This window comes from Musca autumnalis, unplaced genomic scaffold (assembly GCF_047663935.1).
Source record: "Musca autumnalis isolate F117 unplaced genomic scaffold, ASM4766393v1 scaffold_3, whole genome shotgun sequence".
NCBI lineage: Eukaryota > Metazoa > Arthropoda > Insecta > Diptera > Muscidae > Musca > Musca autumnalis.
Genome location: NW_027411866.1, coordinates 11,284,456 through 11,295,636, shown reverse-complemented (window position 1 = coordinate 11,295,636; position 11,181 = coordinate 11,284,456).

Genomic DNA, 11,181 nt, shown 5'->3' with positions numbered 1-11,181 from the left:
GTCATTAACAGCTAGTTCGGAGGTATCTGGGCTATACGAAAATATGAACTTAAATGAACAATTTTTGTTGCAGAATTTTTCTTGACTTTTAAATTTCAAATTACAGAAAGTTCGTCCAAAACTAAAGCTAAGGTACGGAAAATCGGGAGGTTTGTTTTGGGGCTATACAAAAACATGGACCTACGTTCGGTTAAACATTTTAAGTAAAATCCTCAAAGTACCGAAAATCGGGAAGTATCGTTATATTGGGGCTATGTTGAAAATTGTTGATGCAGATGCGTGGTGACCATTACAACCTTCAAATGTCAAATAACAGTTAGTTCTGTTAAAAATTGTAGCTAAAATGGCCAAATTACTGAAAATTGGGAGGTACCGTTACATGGGGGCTTTCTTGACAATTTTTAGTGGAGAGGTGTGGTGACCACTAAGAATTTCAAATGTCAAGTGTTCAAATTACAGATAATTTAAGAACCCTAAATGTCAATTGATAGCTAAATCGGTCTGAAAATGTAGATAAAAACGTCAAAATGTCGTAAATCGGGGGTACCGTTATATGGGGGCTATACCAACACGTTTACCTAGGTCCACAACTTTTGTTATATAAGTTTAGTTACACTTAAGAACCCTAAATGTCAAATTATAGCTATATCGGTCTGAAAATGTAGCTACAAACGTCAAAATACCGCAAATCGGGAGGTACCGTTATATGGTGGCTATACCAAAACGTGGACCTATGTCCACTAGTTATGTTAAATAAGTTTAATGGCACTTAAGAACCCTAAATGTCAAAATATAGCTAAGTCGGTCTGAAAATGTAGCTAAAACCGTGAAAAAACCGTAAATCGGGGGGTACTGTTATATGGGGGCTATACCAAAACGTGGACCTATGTCCACAACTTTTGTTATATAAGTTTATTGACATTTAAGAACCATAAATGTCAAATTATAGTTACATCGGTCTGATAATGTAGCTAAAAACGTCAAAATACCGTATATCGGGGGGTACCGTTATATGGGGGCTATACCAAAACGTGGACTTATGTCCTCAACTTTTGTTATATATGTTTATTGATACTTAAGAACCCTAAATGTCAAATTATAGCTAAATCGGTCTAAAAATGTTGCTAAAAACGTCAATATACGGCAAATCGGGGGGTACCGTTATATGGGGGCTATACCAAAACGTGGACCTATGTCCACAAGTTTTGTTATATATGTTTATTGACACTTAGGAACCCTAAATGTCAAATTATAGCCAAATCGGTCTGAAAATGTAGCTAAAAACGTCATAATACCGTATATCGGGGAGTACCGTTATATGGGGGCTATACCAAAACGTGGACCTATGTCCACAACTTTTGTTATATAAGTTTATTGATACTTAAGAACCCTAAATGTTAAATTATAGCTAAATCGGTCTAAAAATGTAGCTAAAAACGTCAAAATACCGCAAATCGGGGGGTACCGTTATATGGGGGCTATACCAAAACGTGGACCGATATAGCCCATCATCGAACTTGACCTGCCTGCAAACAAAAGACGCATTTTCCCAAAATTTCAGCGTCCTATCTCCATTTTTGTGGATGCTAGAGTGATTACCACAGACGGACGGACGGATGGACGGACGGACGGACGGACGGACGGACGTGCTCAGATCGACTTAGAATTTTACCCTGATCAAGAATATATATACTTTATAGGGTCGCAAATGAGTATTTCAATGCGTTACAAACGGAAAAACAAACTTAATATACCCTCCATACTATGGTGGAGGGTATAAAAAGATATTTCGGCAAAACCATCAAAATTCCGAAAATCAAGAGGTACGCTTCTATGGGGGATATAGGAACCCGCGGACCGATACTGATAATTATCTTCTAGAATATTTTATAACCACATGGAAGACTAAATAACAAATTTTAGACTTTCGGTGGGATATTCACGTCACATCCTTCAGAATTACTAACATCTAGAGTTACTAAAAGGCTTTTACCTCTAAGAAAGAAAAATACCAAATTTCAGCCATTTCGGTGGGATGATGTGGGCACAACTTTCAAAGTACCTTAAATCATGAGGTACCCTTCTATGGGTGTCATATGAAGGCGTGGATCTATACCGTCAAATTTCTGGGAAAAAGTTGTATACCCCCAACGAAGACTAAGTATCAAATTTCAGTCTTTTCTGAGGAATATTAAGGCCACAACCTTTAAAATACCGAAAATCGAGAGGTACGTTCTATGGGGACTATATGAAGGCGTGGACCTATACAGAAAATTTCAAATGGAACATTTAATAATCCAAATAAAGACCAGATACCAAATTTCAGCCATTTCGGTGGAATATTGAGGCCAAAACCTTCAAAATACCGAAAATCGGAAGGTACCGTTCATGGGTGGTACCGTTCTATGGGGGCTATACTAAGGCGTGGACCTATACTAGCAACTGTCATATGGATCATTTAATATCCCAAATGAAGACCAAATACAAAATTTCAGCCATTTCGTTGGAGTATTTAGGCCACAACCTTCAAAATACCGAAAATAGGGAGGTATCGTTCTATGGGGGCTATACTAAGGCGTGGACCTGTACCAACAAGTTTCTGGGGGAAAGTTGTATACCCCCAACGAATACCAAATACCAAACTTCAGCCTTTTCTGAGGAATATTAAGGCCACAACCTTCAAAACACCGAAAATCTAGAGGTACGTTCCATGGGGACTATATGAAGGCGTGGACCTATACAGAAAAATGTCATATTGAACATTTAATAATCCAAATAAAGATACCAAATACCAAATTTCAGCCATTTGGATGGAATATTGAGGCCAAAACCTTCAAAATACCGAAAATCGGAAGGTACCGTTCATGGGGGCAGTGTGAAGGCGTGGACCTATACCGACAAATTTCTGGAGGAAAGTCTTATTTCTCCAACGAATACTGAGTACCAAAGTGCAGCCATTTCGGTATGATAATGAGGCTAATAACTTTAAAATACCGAAAATCGGGTGGTACCGTTCTATGGGGTCTATATCAAAACATGGACCGATATAGCCCATTTGCAATACCAAACATCCTAGGAGTAATAGAAACTTCTATTCCAAATTAGAAAGCTCTATCTTAAAAATTGCGAGCTGTATCTTGATTTAAACTGACGGACGGACAGACGGTTATATCGACTTAGAATTTTACCCTGATCAAGGATATATACACTTTATAGGGTCCCCGGTGAATATTTCGGTGTGTTATAAAAGGAATGACAAATTTAATTATACCCTCTATATTATGGAGGAGCGTATAACAAGTAAAATGGAACCAGACAGCTTACCGACAGCTAAATATCGTCCGCCTATGATTGTAAGAAAAACCATAGCATAGGTGGACCTAACTGTACTACGGACAGATCCCCAATTTTAAAAATAATTAGGATTTTTTATACGACAAAAGAAGTTTTGGAAATTTTCAGCGCACATTTTTAGACTTATGTGAGGTAGGTATCATAAACAGTGGACCTTAATATAGCCGTTATCCTTTTTATGTTGGCTTTTGGATCATTATCAAGGGAAAAAGTGTGGGGAATAAAAATATAGCCTTGTAACGAGGTCTAGAAAGCCAGGGAGATTAATCCCAGTAACGAGGGGGCAGCCACATCCTCGGCGATTTTCAAAGCACAAAGACGCAATAAACTTTATGCCAGACCGGTTCCAATAATGCGCGATAGGTAGATGTATCGTAAGGGAGATAGGAGAAGACCTTCAAGTGGGTCTTCGGTGAAAATTTAGCGACAGTGTTTAAATTTGAATATGTTGATGCCGTTATTCCAAGTAGAAATGACTGGAACCGAAGTAACCCTCCTCTGGGCGGTCTGGCCTTTTATATAGACGGTTCTACTACAGCGAAGGGCTATTACCCTGAGTGTCTATTTCTATTTCGAGCATAAATTGAGTTCTTTAATATCAATAACATCATCAAAAAGTTTAAAATTGTTGGGACGGCGCAATCTGGGTACGTAAAATTCCTCCAAGGCTAAAACTACTCCTGCCTTGTGAACTTTCTATACCTTTAAATAAATACACTATACACTTACTTTTTTCATTCTTTGTTTTTCTTTCCCCATACCTTCTTGTCTTACACATACACTACTCCAACCCAAGTTTCTTTCCTATATTTTTTGGATGACCACACAATAGACCGGAGGTCTTCGAGTCCTGTAATTACAGAAAGGGCAACACATCCCCTAACCTAATCTAAGTTACCTGAAGAAATGTAGCGATATAGGCCATCTTGAAACTGCAACTGTTTTTTGTAGTCATTCCCTTTGATGGTTATCGTGTCAACCATCCATTTAAATTGGTTTCCGTATGATTTGAAGAGCTTTCGGGGCATTATGCAAAAAGTCAAAAACAAAAAGTTGGCTTACTTGGGGGAATTACCCTCTTGCTGCACCTCATTTGAGGTGTGAGGTGAAAATGACACACTCTTCTTTGTCCGAATGGATACGAACAGATTGTCAACTGCGACCACGAGCAGAGTATAGTTCTGTTGTTCTGAACGTCCCAATTATTATTTTGACGACCACACACTACGAGCATGCGTCACGTCTCGAATTTGCTAACCCAACCTTTGACATACACGGACACCTTTGTTCTTCCTCCATACCATCTCCTTCAATAAGTGATCCAAGATATTGTTTTTGCCGTTTTTTTAGACGGCGAAAATTGTCATTTGGTTGCTTAGAGGAATTTTTAATTATGTCGGTCGCTGAATAGCAGAGTTGGCTCCTGTTATTGGATACTTTGGCTTAAGATTGTGGCACCCTGTCACTGTTCGCAACCGACTTCTTCTTTTGGCGAGTACATGATTTCTTCTTAGAATCCTCAGATTCTATCGGGCACACTTTATTCATGTTCGAGCTCACATTGCCGCCCTGTTCCAAAGCACACTCGGAACAGTCTCCCTTGGTTGGTTCTTGACCAGGTTTATTCGAAGCACTTGAAGGTGGGAGGCTCTTTTTCTTCTTTGGCAGTTTTACAGACCAAGAGCTCTTATACTTTCCCCACTTTCGAATATGTTGAGGGACTGTTCCCAATATCTTTGGGGCAATTCTACATTGTAAGCTTTATTCCTTGCCTGTTGCTTCTTGAATATGCGGAGTTTAGCCCCAGACTGTCCTGTATTGTGTGTTGTGAGCTTTGCAATGATCTTACTCCATCCATCTTGTAGACCTCCTTCGCATTTGGGATTTGCACGACGGTTGTTTGTTGTGTTGCTATCGATTTCGGAGTTGGAGTTGCTACCTTGTGTCCGAAGTCTCAGGTATTTGCTCGTAGGACTACGCTAGGTAAACATTTCAAATCTACCCTCAAAAGTCATCAAATGCACATGAGCGAAAATGTTGAGCTTTTGTATGGGAGACATCTGAAGTTGTTGGCTGATACAGACCTTCTTGGAACTTGATGTATTTTGGAAGTAATTTTACAATGTGCCAAGTTTCCGCCAAATCGGATTCTAAATTCGTAATCAACCATTTTATTTGACCTAATCTTTGTAAAGAAGAAATATTATGTGCAAATATTTTACCGAATCCGTTAATCCCTTCGAGAGTTATCTTGCCCTATTTACTTATTTATTTCATTTCGTGTCATCACATCAAGCCCTACCGACAGCAACAGCTGAAATTTTGAAATTTTAACTTTTTACTAAAAAACGATACTTAATTATAAAATCTCTCATTATTTTGTCTACTTTTTCCTCAAAAAATGCTGCCCTTCATGCCATCAGAGTAACTACTAACGCAACAACAGTTTTTTTCTCTACTAAAAAATAACGAGTAAAAAAGTTAAGTTCGGCCGGGCCGAACTTTTTATACCCTCCACCATAATATGTTCGGTGGAAATATTTTATGACCACGGATACCTAAAATGCATCTAAAAATGTCTTCAATCGGGCGGCACCTTTATATGGAGCTATATCAAACTATGGACCTGTGTTGAAAATTTTTGGTGTAGAAGTTTTGTGATCACTGAGAACCTCAAATGTCGAATCACAGATAGTTCGGTTAACAAATGTAGCTGTACTCCTCAAAAACCCAAAAATCGGGTAATAAAGAAATGCATCAAATTACAGATAGCTCGGTGAAAACATATAGATGATCACAATGGACTAGAAGATCTCCGAGTGACGCAGTCACAAATTAGTGGCTGCACATCCCTAAACCTTACCAAAACCTTGTTAGCAATTGTTGGCGAAATGTCAAACTACAGGTTGTTGGGCCAAAAAAAGTGGATGGAGTACCCACTGGTGGAGATGTTTTGTGGTCATTGGGAATGTAAAATGTTAAATTACAGCTGATTCGCTCAAAAAATGTTGCTAAAATCCTCAAAATATCGGAAATCGGGAGGTACCGTTATATGGGGTTATAACAAAATTTGAACCTAAATTAACAGTTTTTGGTGGAGATGTTTTGTGGCCATAGGGAACATCAAATGTTAAATTACGGGTAATTCCTTTTTTCCCATACTAAAACATGGATCTATGCTGACGGTTTTTGGTGGAGATGTTTTGTGACCATTGGGAACCTCAAATGTAAAATTGGAGGAAGTTCGGTCAAATAATGTAGGTAAAACCCCCAAAATACCGAAAATCGGGAGGTACCGTTATATAGGGGTTGTACTAAAACATGGACCTATGTTGACGGTTTTTGGTGGAGATGTTTTGTGACCACTGAGAATCTCAAATGTAAAATAGCAAGTCAAATAATGTAGCTAAAATCCCCAAAATGCCGAAAATCGGGAGGTACCGTTATATGGGGGCTATACTAAAACATGCACCTATGTTGACGGTTTTTGGTGGAGATGTTTTGTGACCACTGGGAACCTCAAATGTAAAATTGGAGGAAGTTCGGTCAAATAATGTAGCTAAAACCCCCAAAATACCGTAAATCGGGAGGTACCGTTATATGGGGGTTGTACTAAAACATGGACCTATGTTGACGGTTTTTGGTGGAGATGTTTTGTGACCACTGAGAACCTTAAATGTAAAATTGCAGGTCAAATAATGTAGCTAAAATCCCCAAAATACCGAAAATCGGGAGGTACCGTTATATGGACCTATGTTGACGGTTTTTGGTGGAGATGTTTTGTGACCACTGGGAACTTCAAATATAAAATTACAGGTAGTTCGGTCAAATAATGTAGCTAAAATCCCCAAAATGCCGAAAATCGGGAGGTACCTTTATATGGGGCCTATACTAAAACATGGATCTATGTTGACAGTTTTTGGCGGAGATATTTTGTGACCACTGGGAACCTCAAATGTAAAATTGCAGGTAGTTCGGTCAAATAATGTAGCTAAAATCTCCAAAATACCGAAAATCGGGAGGTACCGTTATATGGGGCCTATACTAAAACATGGACCTAAGTTGACGGTTTTTGGTGGAGATGTTTTGTGACCACTAAGAACCTCCAATGTAAAATTGCAGGTAGTTCGGTCAAATAATGTAGCTAAAATTCTCAAAATACCGAAAATCGGGAGGTACCGTTATATGGGGGCTATACCAAAACATGGACCTATGCCCATATCTTTTGGAATATAAGTTTGTTGATCACTAGGAACGCTGAATGTCAAATTATAGCTAATTCGGTTTGAAAATGTGATTACAAACGGCAAAATACCTGAAATCGGGCGGTACCGTTATATGGGGGCTATACCAAAACGTGGACCGATATAGCCCATCATCGAACTTGACCTGCCTGCAAACAAAAGACGCATCTTCCCAAAATTTCAGCGACCTATCTTCATGGACGGACATGCACAGATCGACTCAGAATTTTACGCCTATCATGAATATATGTATATACTTTTGATTATTGATGATTATTTCAATGCGTTACAAACAGAAAAACAAACTTTATATACCCTCCATACTATGGTGGAGGGTATACAAAAATCGAGTTGCTACCCTTTTGTTTAACAGGTGCGATATATAAATTGGCCTCAATAAAGACTAGGTTTTCGTATTTCTATATTCGAAAGATGACTGGAAATTGGGTTTCGCAGATTTTGTAATCCCACAGCTTGTGTTAGTACTACTGCGCCTAATAGTATGCATAAGACATGTTAATTTTAGTTTTTCAATTGACATCATATGGAATTTTAAGTTGTGTATTTGCAAAATAATTCCATCCATTATAGCACCAAATAGTATTATTTCACTCACTTCCATTTCAAAATTATAAAGTAAAAGAGGAGGAAGATGAAAAAATATATTTTGAAGTTAGAAAAAATATTTTCACACGCTTTAGGTTTTTAAGGTTTAATTTGTTATTAAAAGCAATTATAATTAAACTTAGTTGGTGTTCAAGTTGATGGTTTTAGTGATATGATTAAAGCAACCACAAACTGGAGCGTTGGCAATTCAAGTTTGAATTTCCTTAAAATAACAAGAGAGTAACAACAACAGCAACAAAATCAACCAAGCATTGAATTATTATTCCATGAACTAGGAAAAAGGTACAATAACAAATACCTACACACAATAATGTTTACGATTATTATTATTGTATTTCATAAACTATATGCTCTGTCGCCTAATAAAACAAAATAACCTCCCTCCCTCTGCCTTTTTTACACTTTTTAAACTCCCCGAAAACAAAAACTTGGTGAAATAAAACATCGAAGTTTTCATTAAATTATTGTTGCTGCTTGGTTGTAAGTTTTTTTGAAAATCTAACCAAACAAAAATCATATTCCCACCATAAATTTTAAGAGTTTCTACGAAAACAATAATTTTTCATATGCGACAACTACTCGTGTCTTATCATACCGCAGAAGTTTATGGAAAATCAAAAAGAGACACAAAAACCAGTAACCACACACAAAAACAGAAGCCAGGCTCATTCACTCATGAAGAACGGATAGGCGGACGGACAGCCAAAACATCGACATGAAACCCTGCAAACATTTTTGCAAATTTTTAATCGCTTAAAGATAATCTGCGATTCGCGGGGAAGATCAATTTAATCGCGGAAGAGCGCGCCTAATGATAACCTGCGAATCGCCGACATAAAGTAACTGTGTCCGGGAAGCGAATCGCGAGGAAGAATCGCAGATTAATCATCTGGAAGATCTTCAGAAGATCAACATGTAAAGAAAAATTAAAAAAAGAATTGAACAATTGTTTTTTGTTTCTTTTATTTGTTGTTTAGTTTTCTGCTTTTCTTTTCTTTTCTGCTTTGTTATGGTTTTTAATTATTCCTTTATGTTGTGGTAATTTGTTGTTATAGGCACTGTGTACTCAGTACTGTTTCCTCAGTCAATATGCTGTCTTTTGGTTAAACTTTGCAAAACCTGGACATGTGTGGTTTGTCAATACTCCTAATATTATACGTGCCATTTATATCAAAGTTCTGAAGAAAGTGTATATGAGAATTATATGCAACAAAATCAAAAATTTTAGTAACAATCATCTGTTGCTCTTCCAGAAGAGTCTTCTGTGATTCCCAACGGCGATCATTTGAAAAATGTAAGAAAAAAATGTAAACAATCACCCAATGATCGCCGTGGGGAATCACAGAAGATTAATCTAAGCGAACAATCTTCCAAAAATTGAAAAAATGTTGGCAGGGAAATTCGTTCATTCACTGTTGTGCCCATCAACAAGTGTAGAGGTATTTTTTGTCATTTTGGCTATTAACTCACACACACATACAGACACACTGTGACAAACAACCTGATGTTAGGCCAATGTACTTTCAGTTGTAATAATAACCAGCCACTATAAAATGGCCAAAAAATACACTCGACAATAGTAAATAAACTTAATAGTTTTACACTCACACACATACACACTATACAACAGCGACTTTGAAAAAAGCTAACAGAGTATTGCCATTAAATTTATTGTCATTACATTTTTATAAAAGTAATATTTACTAGGCTACTAGAAACAAATAAATTGTGGTTGGGTGAAAGGCAAAGTGGACTAAGTCACTTTGTTGTTAAAGTATTTGATTTAATCAGTCATAATTTGGAGTATTTTAATTGGGCAAAATTTCATTACACCTTCGGACTTCAACAATTTTCCTCAGGTTTTTTCTCATGGATGCTAACGCGACTAAGCATTCACCAAGACAAGCTTACTGTATGTTTGAGTTCAAATCCCAATATGACATATTTTTTCGTGATAGCTTTATAACTTTACTCACATTTTCATTTTTGACTTAAGTTATATGGCTTTTCATCTTCTCTACTCCAGATTAGTTAGTTCATAGTTCATCTAAAGTTAATTCATCCTCAAAGCCAAGCAAACAACAAAAACTGTTAGTCTTTGTTACTACCATTAATGGCATATCTAAGACCAGTAGTAAGACAATTGAACTACAACTACCACTGTGTAAACGCAATAGTAATAATTATTGTTATCATGGTAATGATCTTTCGTAATAATGATGATCATGAAAATCATCATCATTTTGTTGTCTGTCTGTCGGGTCTTTTGTGGGAATTTTTTTTTATTCAAAAAATAAACTCATAAATTTATGAAATTTTATGAACATATCTTTTGGCTTTTAATCCATTTTTGTAATAAAACAATTTAATCAGCGATAATTTTTATTTTTTGTGGTTTCATAGAAATTCTATTAATGTGGTCAGTAGCACTGATGGTGGTCTTGGGGTTTTAATTAACACTTGAAAATTATTTTTATTATTTCAAAACATATTATATTTTTCAAGATTAAAGGTAATAAAGCTTTAAAATAAATTTGACTGTGATTTCAATTCCATGGAAATTTTTCATTAAAACAAATTTGATGGTTGTGCTAAGAAACCTCCTTAAAATTCACATTTTCTTAAAAAATTTATCTATTTAATGTAAATATTTTAAATTTTGTAATTTTGTAAATTTTTTTTCATGGTAAACTTTTTTTCCAAACATAGATCAAGTTCACTATTTTTCTATAATTGTCCACTCATATGGGTATCACCTCTACAAAGTTCAACAACTTATGAGTGAAGATCGGATTTTGTTTATATCCATTTTTATACCCTCCACCATAGTATGGAGGGTATATTAAGTTTGTCATTCTTGATCAGGATAAAATTCTAAGACAATCTAGCCATGTCCGTCTGTCCGTCTGTTGTAAACACTCTAGCGTCCGCAATAATTGAGATAGAGTGATGAAAT